Consider the following 11,290-nt stretch of genomic DNA (forward strand, 5'->3'; position numbering starts at 1 on the left):
CCTGACACTGGCCCTCAGAACATAACAAAAAGTGATAATTATCTATCTAAACTGACGACACAAGTATGGACCAAATATGAGACACCATTGAGAGAGGAGTTTAAAAGAAACAGAAGCCATGATGACTGGAATCATTTGCCTTTCTTTGCTTTGCATCTTTTCTTTCATTCTTCAAGGTCAAGCGTCAGAGAGCGCCTGTATGTCACTGCTTCTTTGTCTATTCAGATAAAATTGCTGTATTCATCGTGTGTCAGATAAACCTCAAACGGGGAATGGGGAGTGAGAGCAAGAGGCAGGAAAAAGGAAGAGGGGGGAAAGTGGAAAAGGGAACAAAAAAAAACTGTGCTATCACGGCGTCCTCCAGCCTGCCCCCTTGCCTGTTTTTATCTGGCCATGACAAATTCCAGCGTTCACTCTCTCCTTTTTACTCCACATTTTCTCTGGACCTTATCTACTGTCTCGGCACTGCCTCACTTGCCATTTTAGAATAATGTCCCGCCATGTCTGTAATGACATTGGCTTTGTGCTTCAGATTACCTTGGGATTTTCAGTCCTTACACCCTCCAAGCGAAACACATGGACTCTAGAATGAAAATCACAAGACACAATTCCGGACACGTCATTAAATGGGAGCACACTTATTGCTTATTTTAATGCGATTTCCTCCAATGTAGTTCCAGCTTCCCTTCAGGTAGCACATCCGAGATCTGTACTTTTATGAGCTCCTTAAAGTGTGACAGATCTGCTGCTTCCCTGCTTGATCCAGCACTCTTAATCACATGATAATTAGCCCATCATTACACACAGGACACATAATGAGGACATTAGACAGCCTTGTGAAAGGACCCCCTACCAAGTGAAGGATCAATGGCGAAGCCTGATGAAAGGTGGACTATGCAGCTGAAGGTTGGAAGCAAAGTGGGAGTGAGTGCTATTGATTGCGCACGCACATCATCGTACTGTACCCCATTCAGTCACTTGAGTCGCACAAAGAAACATTGTGGGTGAGATTTGAATTTGGAAGTAGAAAATTTGGATGCAGTGACTACTACTACTGATATTGTACATGAGATTTGCACAAATCTATTGAATAGATTCAAACTGCCACATTCACAGTTGCTTTTTTCATTTTTTGGCATAATTGGCTTATACCTGGAGGTCTTAAATCCAGTTCCAGAAAGTAAAATCCACAGGTGGTTCTCCTCAACCGAAGCACCTGTGGCTTAAGTCAAACTGTGACTTTCTGGACCTGGATTTGAAACTTCTGTTTCCGTCGATAGATCGATTTGAAGCCTGCAAGTTAATTAGAAAGCGATTGGGAGAAAAGAAGAGCGTGAACACAGCAAAATGAAAGACAACCGGTTAAACGTGTGCACATCCTCAGGCTCATGCAGGTACGTTGGATGCCTTCAACAATTTTGTCTGACTCGTGTGGCCATTATTCAACCATGCCAGCTTTTGGCAGAGCACCTCTCCAGCCAGACCAATCGCAATGCTGCTGATGCTTGAATTTACTGGTATCAACCTAATTGATTTCAATAATCCAAAGTTATTGATGGACCTCCAAACATGCATTCAGTCACAAGCACTGTATTCTGATGAAATTACTTTTATTGGATTTATTTCATACAGTATAGTAAAAAGAGGCTATCCTTCAAAGTGTAAGTGAAGCCAGAGAGGTCTGCACGTCCTGACTGGCCAACTACAAAGCATGGTTTATCTTCTTTACAAATATTAAATCATATTCTCAAAAAAGCTCTCAAGTAGAAGAACAAAAAAAAAAAAAAACAATCCAAGTAGACTAATGTGAGTTATGTTGTGACATAAGTCTGGACGAAAGAATACGAGGTGATGAAAAGTGCTTGAGGTGCATATAAAAGGACCTAAGTGCCGAAAAGTATTGTCCATCGTGCAGAACTTTTAAGGACAACATTGGGCTCACTGTGTTTTGATCATGCATTTTTCCATTGAAAATCATAGAAATAGAGGTACTACAAAATGTCCCAAGGTCAAACTGTTATGAGAAAATAGTTGATAGGCAAGTTGAAATAAGAATAACTTCCTAAAGCTCATACAACTGCAAAAAATACTTATGTTGAAGTATAAAAACATTAAAATCAGAACAACTATGATGCATGACAAAGGTGAAATTGTTTAGAATAAAAAAAGAAATTCCCTGAAATGACCTTGAAGTTACAATTTATGTTTGAGGTCGACCCCCCCAATTGTTTGAAATTGAAATTTTAATGACTTGGGAAGCAGTCTTATGTTTCTTTTGGATTCTGCTTCTATTTAAGACTATTTTTTCTTATGTCACTTGATTTGAATCAAAATTAAGACCTCACCCAAACTAATCTTGCAATCAAAGCCGTAACATGTTTTGATTGCCATAGCATCAGTAAACACTACTAGATGCTCTTTTCTTCCAGATATACAATTACACAGTGAGGTCATATAGTTTTATTTGAGCTTTTGGTGTGATTAGATAGAATCGAGGCCTGTGCTGTGCAAGGGGCAGTAATGAGATTGTCAGTGGGAGTGAATCATTCCGGTCACAATGTGGCAACAATCAACCCCCACTACGGTGCACATCATACAAACTGCTGTGACAATTCACGTGTGTGTGTGTGTGTGTGTGTGTGTGTGTGTGTGTGTGTGTGTGTGTGTGTGTGTGTGTGTGTGAATAATGAACTCTCCTACCCGTACTTCCCTTGCCGTTTATGAATTCCATATACTGTATGTGTATATTCTTATTCATGTCTGGATGTATTCCGGCAACACTTTGAATTAGTTTGAATCCGGTCACAGGGCCCACTGAGTCACTTTAATTGTCAGACGCGTGTTGTGATCATAAATGCTATCCCGGGTGCACGCTGCTGCTTTAAATCACCGACATGTCTGTTTCTTCCCTCTTCTGTTGCCTTCCAGTATGATTTGGTCTCAATTTGTAATAAAAAAAATAAAAAATAAGCACTGCAGCAAAGACACTGCACTGCCACAACCAATGATAGCCTTTATGTTTTTGCATTTGGTCTCCACCCTTTTCCGTCGTCACAGTGACTGACTTTTAATCTAATAAACATTGCATGAGCCCACTGACCAGAACAAAGGGGAAGAGGGGGTGAAGCGTCTTTCTTAACATCTATCAGATTATTCCTGTTAAAAGAAGGGTGGGGGTGCTCAGTACAGGGAAGCGGTAGGATATAGGGTTTCATAGCCAGATCGTAAAATTACTGAGGAATAAACGCCATTCATTTCACATGACATCACCACTTTCTGAGGATGTGAGCCTCAGCGGCTTCAAAAGGAGGGCACAATGTTTTCCTTGAGTGGGATGTGCTTGGACATCAAATGCCGGGAAACAAAGAAGAAAATGAACATGCAAAAAAAGAAAAGAAAACAAATTGACCTGTCAGATTAGATAAGCGAAATGTTCTGTAGTCTGAGTTGCCATTTTTGACAAATGCTTTTTGGGGGTTGTTGGTCACTACACTTAAAATGAAGTGTCTCAGGTTCAAGAAGTCACGTTACGCATGCTTCCATAAATCTATTTGCATAACCGCCGCTGTCTGGTGGAAACTTCTTATGTCCAACCGTCGTTTGCTTTTATGATATTTTGACTTCAGTTTCATTTCACTTTGAGGCATTTGGGATGGTGGTGACACCAACTGAAGCATATTCGTTTATTTTGGTAGTATAATGTTGATGCAATCGCAATATAAGTCATAGTACAACAGTACAACTTAAAACAAACTGGCTTTTTATGACTTTCTGTAAAGTTATCTCGACAGTTGGACGTTTCTGCCCGACAGTGACGATATATACTCCTCCATCCACATTTTTTTTTCTTTTTTTTCCACTACTGACTAAGCCAGGCCCCTTGTGTTGAATTCATTTTCTCCAAACATTCCCTGTCATGCATGCTATTAGCATAGCCCAACAATTTACACTCAATTTGTAGTTTTTAGCTATTCACAAGGTTGTCAGTCTCTTGCCCCGCGCCCAAGTGTATGCTTGACACAAATGATATGGCACAGAAGCATGCTTCAGGGGTACTAATGGTCGATGTGAATAGTTCTCAGCCACGGTGTCACTGAAAACACATCATTTCCACACAAGCCCCACGGCAAAGCTGCACCGCACTGCAAATGATACACTTCTACTAGAAGGAAACAAACTGGCCAATATAGGAAGGCTATCAAAAGATGCTGTACGTAGCAGCCAGTATGGGAATTTCTTTTTATGAATATATTGAGTACCTTTATTAGGATTCTATTTTTGCCAGCATGTTAGACTAGTGGGTAACATTTCATGTCTGCTGGGTTGGGCTTCATCTCATTTGCTACCTTAACTGTCAATCATTTCCCCCCAAGCATCTGTTACATTTTAAACATCTCTCCCAATGTATAGTCATTTTGTTTATCTACATATGACAAGCAAGAGGGATTACCTCTAAAGCAACAAACAAAGTAAAATAATATTATTTTTTTGTCGCTTTTGTAGAGAAATGTGACACATCGTCTGGCGCAGTATTGCCCTGCCTGGGGAGAAGGCCCTTGCACAGTAGAGGAACCATAGTAATTTCTCATCTATCAAATTATGCTTTATTGTTCAGCACAGCAACCTCGGGCTACACACACACACACACAACCCGCTGCACCGACAGTTATGAAACATTAGATTTCCTCTGTCATAGTCCAGGCCTGAGACAAAGCCAGAGAAAGAAAACAGAAAAAGGGAATCTTGCCACTTATCTCAACGTGATCTATGTTAAAAGGAGCATTGGAAATAGCCCTTGTTGCTATTTCGGGGGGTTGCTAACAGCATTAAGTTGCCCCAACTGCCATTAGGAACTACTGTGTAAGTATTAGTGCCATGGTAATGACTTTTCTACCAAATTCAATTTGTCGGCAGGAAATTGTGTTTGATACCGCTCTAATGAGTCTGCTGTAAATTAGCTGTTGTTCAAGCGTGGATGACTAAAAGGCCTTTAAAGAACCTTTGGTCTGCGTTGGGAGTAATCTGACGCCGCATGCCATTGATGACTCACTGATCTTAAGTAAAAACTACTGGTGTGACTTGCTGTCCCTAGTCACCTGCATATTAAACATAATATAATTGACAAAACGTCTTCAGATCATTTAGGAAACAGTTCAACATTTTAATTCATTCTCATTATACATTTCATGTCACAGTAAAGGTAAAACAGTAAAGGTAGTTTGCAGTGGTGTACAACTGTACTGTATTGTAACGTGTCAAATATTTCGGTCAGCTCAATTAAATTGACGAAATGTTTCGGCATGAGCTTTGGATCAGGCGGTACCGTTGTACACCAAACTGCGTACATGATAAACATCATGTTTTTGAAATTCAATGATAAAGTAGACCCGCAGTATTTTCGTTCACGATTATTGTGCTTTATTCCGAAAGGTAAAAATCAGCCATTCTATTACAATAATTACAAATCTTGATAAAACATTTTTAAACTGTTTTTGCTCAACCTTCTTTTCAATGACTTTTTTTCCACACACAAACTTATATGTAGATATAAATATCACAAAATTCATCAAGGAAAAAAAACAACTCTTTTTGGCTTGAAGAATTCAAACGTATGTGCTGGTAGACGGGTGCAATGTCTGCTTAAATCATCATGTTTTGTCACAGAGATTGAGGTAGTCTGATCTCCTGAGAGGGTTTGAGATTTGTGTCTGAGTGGGCTCGCCTTTGCATCTTGCATCTTAATGCAGGTGGCCTTTCAGTGTGGATCCCGTTCCTCTTTATACGTCGGTTTTGAATGCCACCACTCGTGCTACGCCCCCTTCTAATCTCGCATTTTACCAACCCAAATCGCCCCCTCCCCTTCCTCAGGCAACACGTGCCCCCTCTCAGTGCCAACATGCCCTCGTCCTTGGTCTGCCCTCCCTTGCATCCCCCGCCGCTGTTTTTTTCCCACGCCCGCCTTTTTGTCATCACGCAGTGGGAGTGGTAACACGGCACGTGCCGCTTTTTAGTGCCAACAAGATCCCCCGTGGCCCGACTGCCCCCCTCGCCACCGCCACCATCTTCCTGTACTTCCTCCCCCCAATCATGTTTTAGCCCACCTCCCTTCCTCTCTTTTGCTCGGTGTTCCCCCTCATTGCTATGTAAGAGGGGATGCCAGACTGCTTTGCATATGGCTCTTTAGTCCTTTGTGGCAGGCGGGGCGGCATGCAAATATGCAAAATGGTGAAGGGAGGCATTTTGTATTGTGATGAGGAAGGAGAGAGGGCGGCACGGTGGGAAAAAAGAAAAAAATAGTGGCGTATGTTTGTGCGCTTGTCTTTTCGTTTGCCGTTTCCGACAGATTGGTTGCGGCGCTGGTTGGTACGAGAAGAAATGCCAGCGGAATCGGCGCGGCGGTGGAATACCATCCTCGGCAGCCATTATTTCAACATGGAGGGATACCTTTCGCCTTTGGCCTTCAATCCCGTTTGAGGGACAAAGCTTGGGTGGTTGTGTTTTTTTTTTTTCTTCTTCTTCCTCACATTCATCGTTATTGTAAATCCACGGCGTTGAGTCGACAAATCAGCAGAACATTAAGAAGAAAGGGAAGTACGTTTTGCTTCCCCCTCCTCGTTGCCCATCTCCTCTCCTACTTATCTGTGGCAGAGCGCCAATGGTTCATTGTAATTGGCCGTTGTCATCATGCAGATGACACGCAGTCGGCGCTCTGAATATCATTAGCGCCTTTCCATACCTCCGCTCTTTTGTCTTTTTCCCATCCTTTCCTCCCGCTCCTTTATTCCGAGGCTCGTTTTGCCGTGCGATATTCCAAAAGGTAATAATCATCCACGAGGCAGCGCATCAATATGCGGAGAAAGGCATAATGGGGAACGAAGGCGCGTGTCCGATTGCCGTTTTTTCCACTCATTACCTCCAGAACCAATGTAGAAGAATCTCCCAGGTGCGAGGAAGGCATGACTGTACTTGTGCGATTATCTCTAACTGTCCTCACATTGGAGTCCAATGTATATCTGTGCGTTCCATCCCTTGTTTGCATATATCAGCCTTTCCACGCGTTGAATAATTGCGCTTAATTCTCTGCAGCGCTTGCCTTCTGATCCTCCACGAAAAAAAGAAAGACCCAGACGTTTAATTTGCATATTCCGCATACTGATGAGGCGTGAGATGCAGACCGCCTAATTACCGAGTCCTTCAGTCACTCTCTCTCTCCTCCTCGAGCGCTTGCTTTTAACCCTTGCTCACCCATTTGCCGTTCCTTCTTCATAGGAAACCTTTGTCACATACGCCGTTAATTCATCTGGTGGGGCACAAAAAAAAACAAGCATATCAACGCAACGACAGACGCTTGGTTCGTTCGCCTTCGTTTACTCCCCCGTCTGTGTTTATTGGCTAATTTGCGGCTCCTCTTGCTCGCGGCGCTCCTTAAGCGACCCGCTTTGTCTTTGAAATTTACAAAATCGTACAAGAAATCAATACTTAATTGATTATTCGCTTTCCCGCAGCTTCCAACGAGCGCCGAATGCATGCCGGTGCTAAAATCCAAATGTGTGCATGTCTGAGTCTCTGCTAGATCCGGTGGCATTCCCAGTGCTTTCGAGGAAGCGGGTGGATGAAGTGGCAGTGTGCTCTGAGAGAAGCAGTGCAGCATCTTACGTGGAAGTATGTGTGTGTGTGTGTATGTATGAGTGTGTGCGTGTGTGAGAGAGAAACGTACCAAGGTGCCCTCAACCACACCAAAAGCCAGAAAACTTCCAAAATTTGGAGTGGATTTACTTCTCAACCCTCTTGCTCAAAGAGAAACAGCCATCCAGGCAACATCAACAACAACAATAACAACAGGTCTGTGGGCACAGGAAGTATTGCAGGCTCCCGGCAGGATGTGGAACGGAGTATATCCTTGTTTGTCTTCATCACCCTTTTTTTGTTTTCTGTCCCAACTCTGACAAGAGAGCGGGGCAAGATGCCACCTGGACCCTTTGGAGGACTGTATGGCAGAGTGGGCGTGGAAAGCAGAGCATGAGGAGCAGGAGGAGGAGGGGAAAGAGGGGGGTAAAGGGTGCCTGGTGCCCTGTCGCTGATATGCCATAAGGATGGCAGGCACGTCATGATAGCAACTGTAGAAGGGGGGGCGAACAGATGGCAAAGCTGGACTGGTGCCAAGGAAACGAAAACATGACTGCACATGGGAGAATACTCACTAGTAGCTCCCCCCTCCTCACACACTTGTTGATGCATCTACTCATGTGGAAGCATGACAGAGCTTCAAATGCGTCATAGCCATTGTCACTTCTGCCATAATGCCTGACTGCAGTCTTTTCTTTAAAAAAAAAAAAAAAAAATCATCAAATGTGCCAATATCACTAAATATTCACTGGAGAGTGAGTGAGAGGGCCTACAGCAAAACAAATGCGTCTGCCCTCAATTTGACCTCCCATCATGCGGCAAAAGGCCAAATATCGACTCCTGCATGCTTATGGTCTTGGCTGTTGAAAAATGTATGTTTCCACAAACTTTAACCTTTGTTTTAACACGGTGGAATATTCTTGTGATGATAAATAAAGCTGTTACCACATGAATTTGAACTTTTGGGTTATTTCTAATCAAATAGATTGAAAACCAACACATGTGCTTGAAATTTTGTTTTTGTTTACGTCTGTGAATGTTCCGGCAATAGGTTTTTAATGCCAAGAGGAATCCTGAAGAAGACGTTGCATGTTTACGTACGTTTTCGGTTACCACTCGGGCTATTGTTAAATCATTCATGTTTTCTCGATTTGCATGATTGGCAGGAGGATGAGATGTTAGAAAACACTGTCAGAAGCTCTGCCTTATGTAGATAAAGACGACTTATTTAATCATACTCTATGTGTGGTTGGCTAGTCTGACGGGGGACGGGAATCAAACGTACATTTGAATAATAACAATTATAACCTCAAAATTGAGTCGCATAGAGGCAGAAATAAGCGAGACGATTTGACTTGCGGATCAGGCTCTGCATATCTGCATGCTAATTACATGCTGAAATGGGGGGGAGAGTGGAAAGCGCCCCCCCTTGCTTCTATGCGCCAGACAGAGCAAGGGCGAGGGAGGGAAGACATTGCAGACACGAGCAAGAAACAAGGGGTTGGGACGGACGGACGGACAAACAAACGAAGGAATCAAACGGAGATGCAGACGAGACCAGCCACTAATTTGCCGTCGGCCTTTCTTCTACGGCACCCGGGAAACAAAGCGACCCAAATGGAGGCGACAGAAAGGAGCTGAGGCATTGGAGCGCCATTGGAGGGGGACATCTTAAAATTAAAATTATTGATTGATCTTAAGGTTGCTTTGGGGGTTGCAGATCGCTTTTGAGGATGTAATTAGTGCGGACTGGGGCCACGGCTGGGATGGTAATAGATGACGTTGGAATTCATGATGGCGATTGGCCATTAATCTCCATCTCAGAGGAGCAGGATATTAAAAATTATAATTGGAGGGACAACATTGATGTAGATGCTGTGTGTGCGTGTGTGTGTATGTGTGTACAATGGTGGAAGGCTGCTCTTGGATGTTTTTCAATAATTGTCACCACGGGGGAATCCTGTTGAGAATTAGCTACTGAATTCGCTGCTGATTTGAATTATGAACTGTTCGCCATGCAGCTTGTATGTAGTGTCATGTCGCGTATAAGTATGCAATATGATAAAGACAACTAATATTTATTACAAGATAAGTGGTTCTCTCTGTTATTTTTTTTCTGTCCATGTACTTGACTGGATTGTACGTTTTTTCTGAATTTAACATGCATATCAATGATTTACGACTTCTACATACTGCCCATATGAACCAAAAATAAAATCCTCCTATTTCATTGATTGCTTGTGTTGTGATTTATAAAATGCAGACCTTCTTGCCTACCATTATTTGTCCCCAGGTCCCCATTGGTGCTGTGCTGTGATGTCATCAACTGTGGCCTTGAATCTGCCACGTCAATGTTGAGTTTATCAAGAGATACACAACCTTGCATAACTGTGCTGTGACACTGCTGATAGATTATGAAATCTTACTGTGTCACCTGCTCAATAATACAAATTGCCTCTGTGCAGGCAGTGTGTGTGTGTGGGGGATGTCATGACGTAAACATGTAGGAAGTTAATGCATATGCTTCTGTAATATGACCATGCAGTCACTTTGCATGATTAGGAACTGTCCTTGAATTAGTAAGATGAAACAGTGACCCCCCCCCACTCACCCGCCCATGCACATAAACACACGTTCCACCGTACATGCAAGCAAGCACACAAACACACACACAGAGTGAAACATCCTAATTATACATATGTTCATTACAGAGAGAAGAGAATACCACTGCCTCAAGTTGCATGCTTTGGGTGTGTGTGTCTGTGTGTGTGTGTAGGGCCAGTGTGATGTCATTAAGTTAATGGTTTTGCGGAGAGGCCAGTCATTAAATGAGGATATTAAGGCAGGAGGCTGTTTTTTTATATGCATGAAAGAGTGATGTGCGAGGTCACAGTTGCTTGAAGTCATCACTCATGCACACACGCATGCACATGCATTACACACACACACACACACACACACACACAATCCCACATACACGTCAGAAGATGATGCAGAAAGGTCTCACACAGTTTATGTCTCCTCTCTTTATAAATTACCAACAAAAATAAGGAGCATCCATCCATCATTTTGTGTTTCCTATTATCACCATATCGTTGTTAAGCACTTTAGTATGTGAAGGTGAGAACAAAGAAGGAGTAAAAGTCTATCACTGCCGCGGTATGATTGGTCTGATTTATGATTCATGCACACCGCCTAAGGTAATGCACCTGAGGGGGCGGGTTATAAAAAAATATTTTAACCAATTAAGTAGAAAATCTTAGGAATACAATAAGACAAACATAAGATACTAAAAAACCATACTCGCATGCACACTCAAAAGTCTGGAAAACTGGCCTGAGACTTTAATTAAGCACATGATCCGTCCACTGATTAGCAGTTACACCTTCCATGCTCTGATGTCGCCTTGCAACAACTGAGCATGCAACCTGCAGGTTGGATTTGCAGTGTTGGTGAAGCAGAGCATGGCCACATGACTGCAGACAGTGATTGCCCATTCTGGAAGCAGCACTGGACTCCGAGGCGGAGATTATTATGAATTTGGTCATTGGCGATGAGGACACTACAGCGAAGGGGAAAACAAATATTAAGGCCCCCTTCAGTGGCGAGGCCAGCGTGAGCTATTTTCCATTTTAATGCATTTATGTGCGTATAAGCGAAAAAC

The 11,290-nt window shown here is 42.8% G+C and overlaps 2 long non-coding RNA genes across 2 annotated transcripts; one reads left to right on the forward strand and one right to left on the reverse strand.

Moving 5' to 3' along the window:
• Nucleotides 1-3,550: 3,550 nt before the first annotated feature.
• Nucleotides 3,551-7,848, reverse strand: LOC125986299 (uncharacterized). Its single transcript, XR_007487574.2, has 2 exons — nt 7,718-7,848; nt 3,551-7,300 (listed from the first exon to the last, which is right to left on the reverse strand). It is a non-coding gene; the product is annotated as an uncharacterized lncRNA (long non-coding RNA).
• LOC125986300 (uncharacterized) lies at nt 7,694-9,860 on the forward strand. The gene is made up of 2 exons (XR_007487575.1): nt 7,694-7,842; nt 7,951-9,860. It is a non-coding gene; the product is annotated as an uncharacterized lncRNA (long non-coding RNA).
• Nucleotides 9,861-11,290: the final 1,430 nt, after the last annotated feature.

This window comes from Syngnathus scovelli, chromosome 18 (assembly GCF_024217435.2).
Source record: "Syngnathus scovelli strain Florida chromosome 18, RoL_Ssco_1.2, whole genome shotgun sequence".
NCBI classification, from domain to species: Eukaryota; Metazoa; Chordata; class Actinopteri; order Syngnathiformes; family Syngnathidae; genus Syngnathus; species Syngnathus scovelli.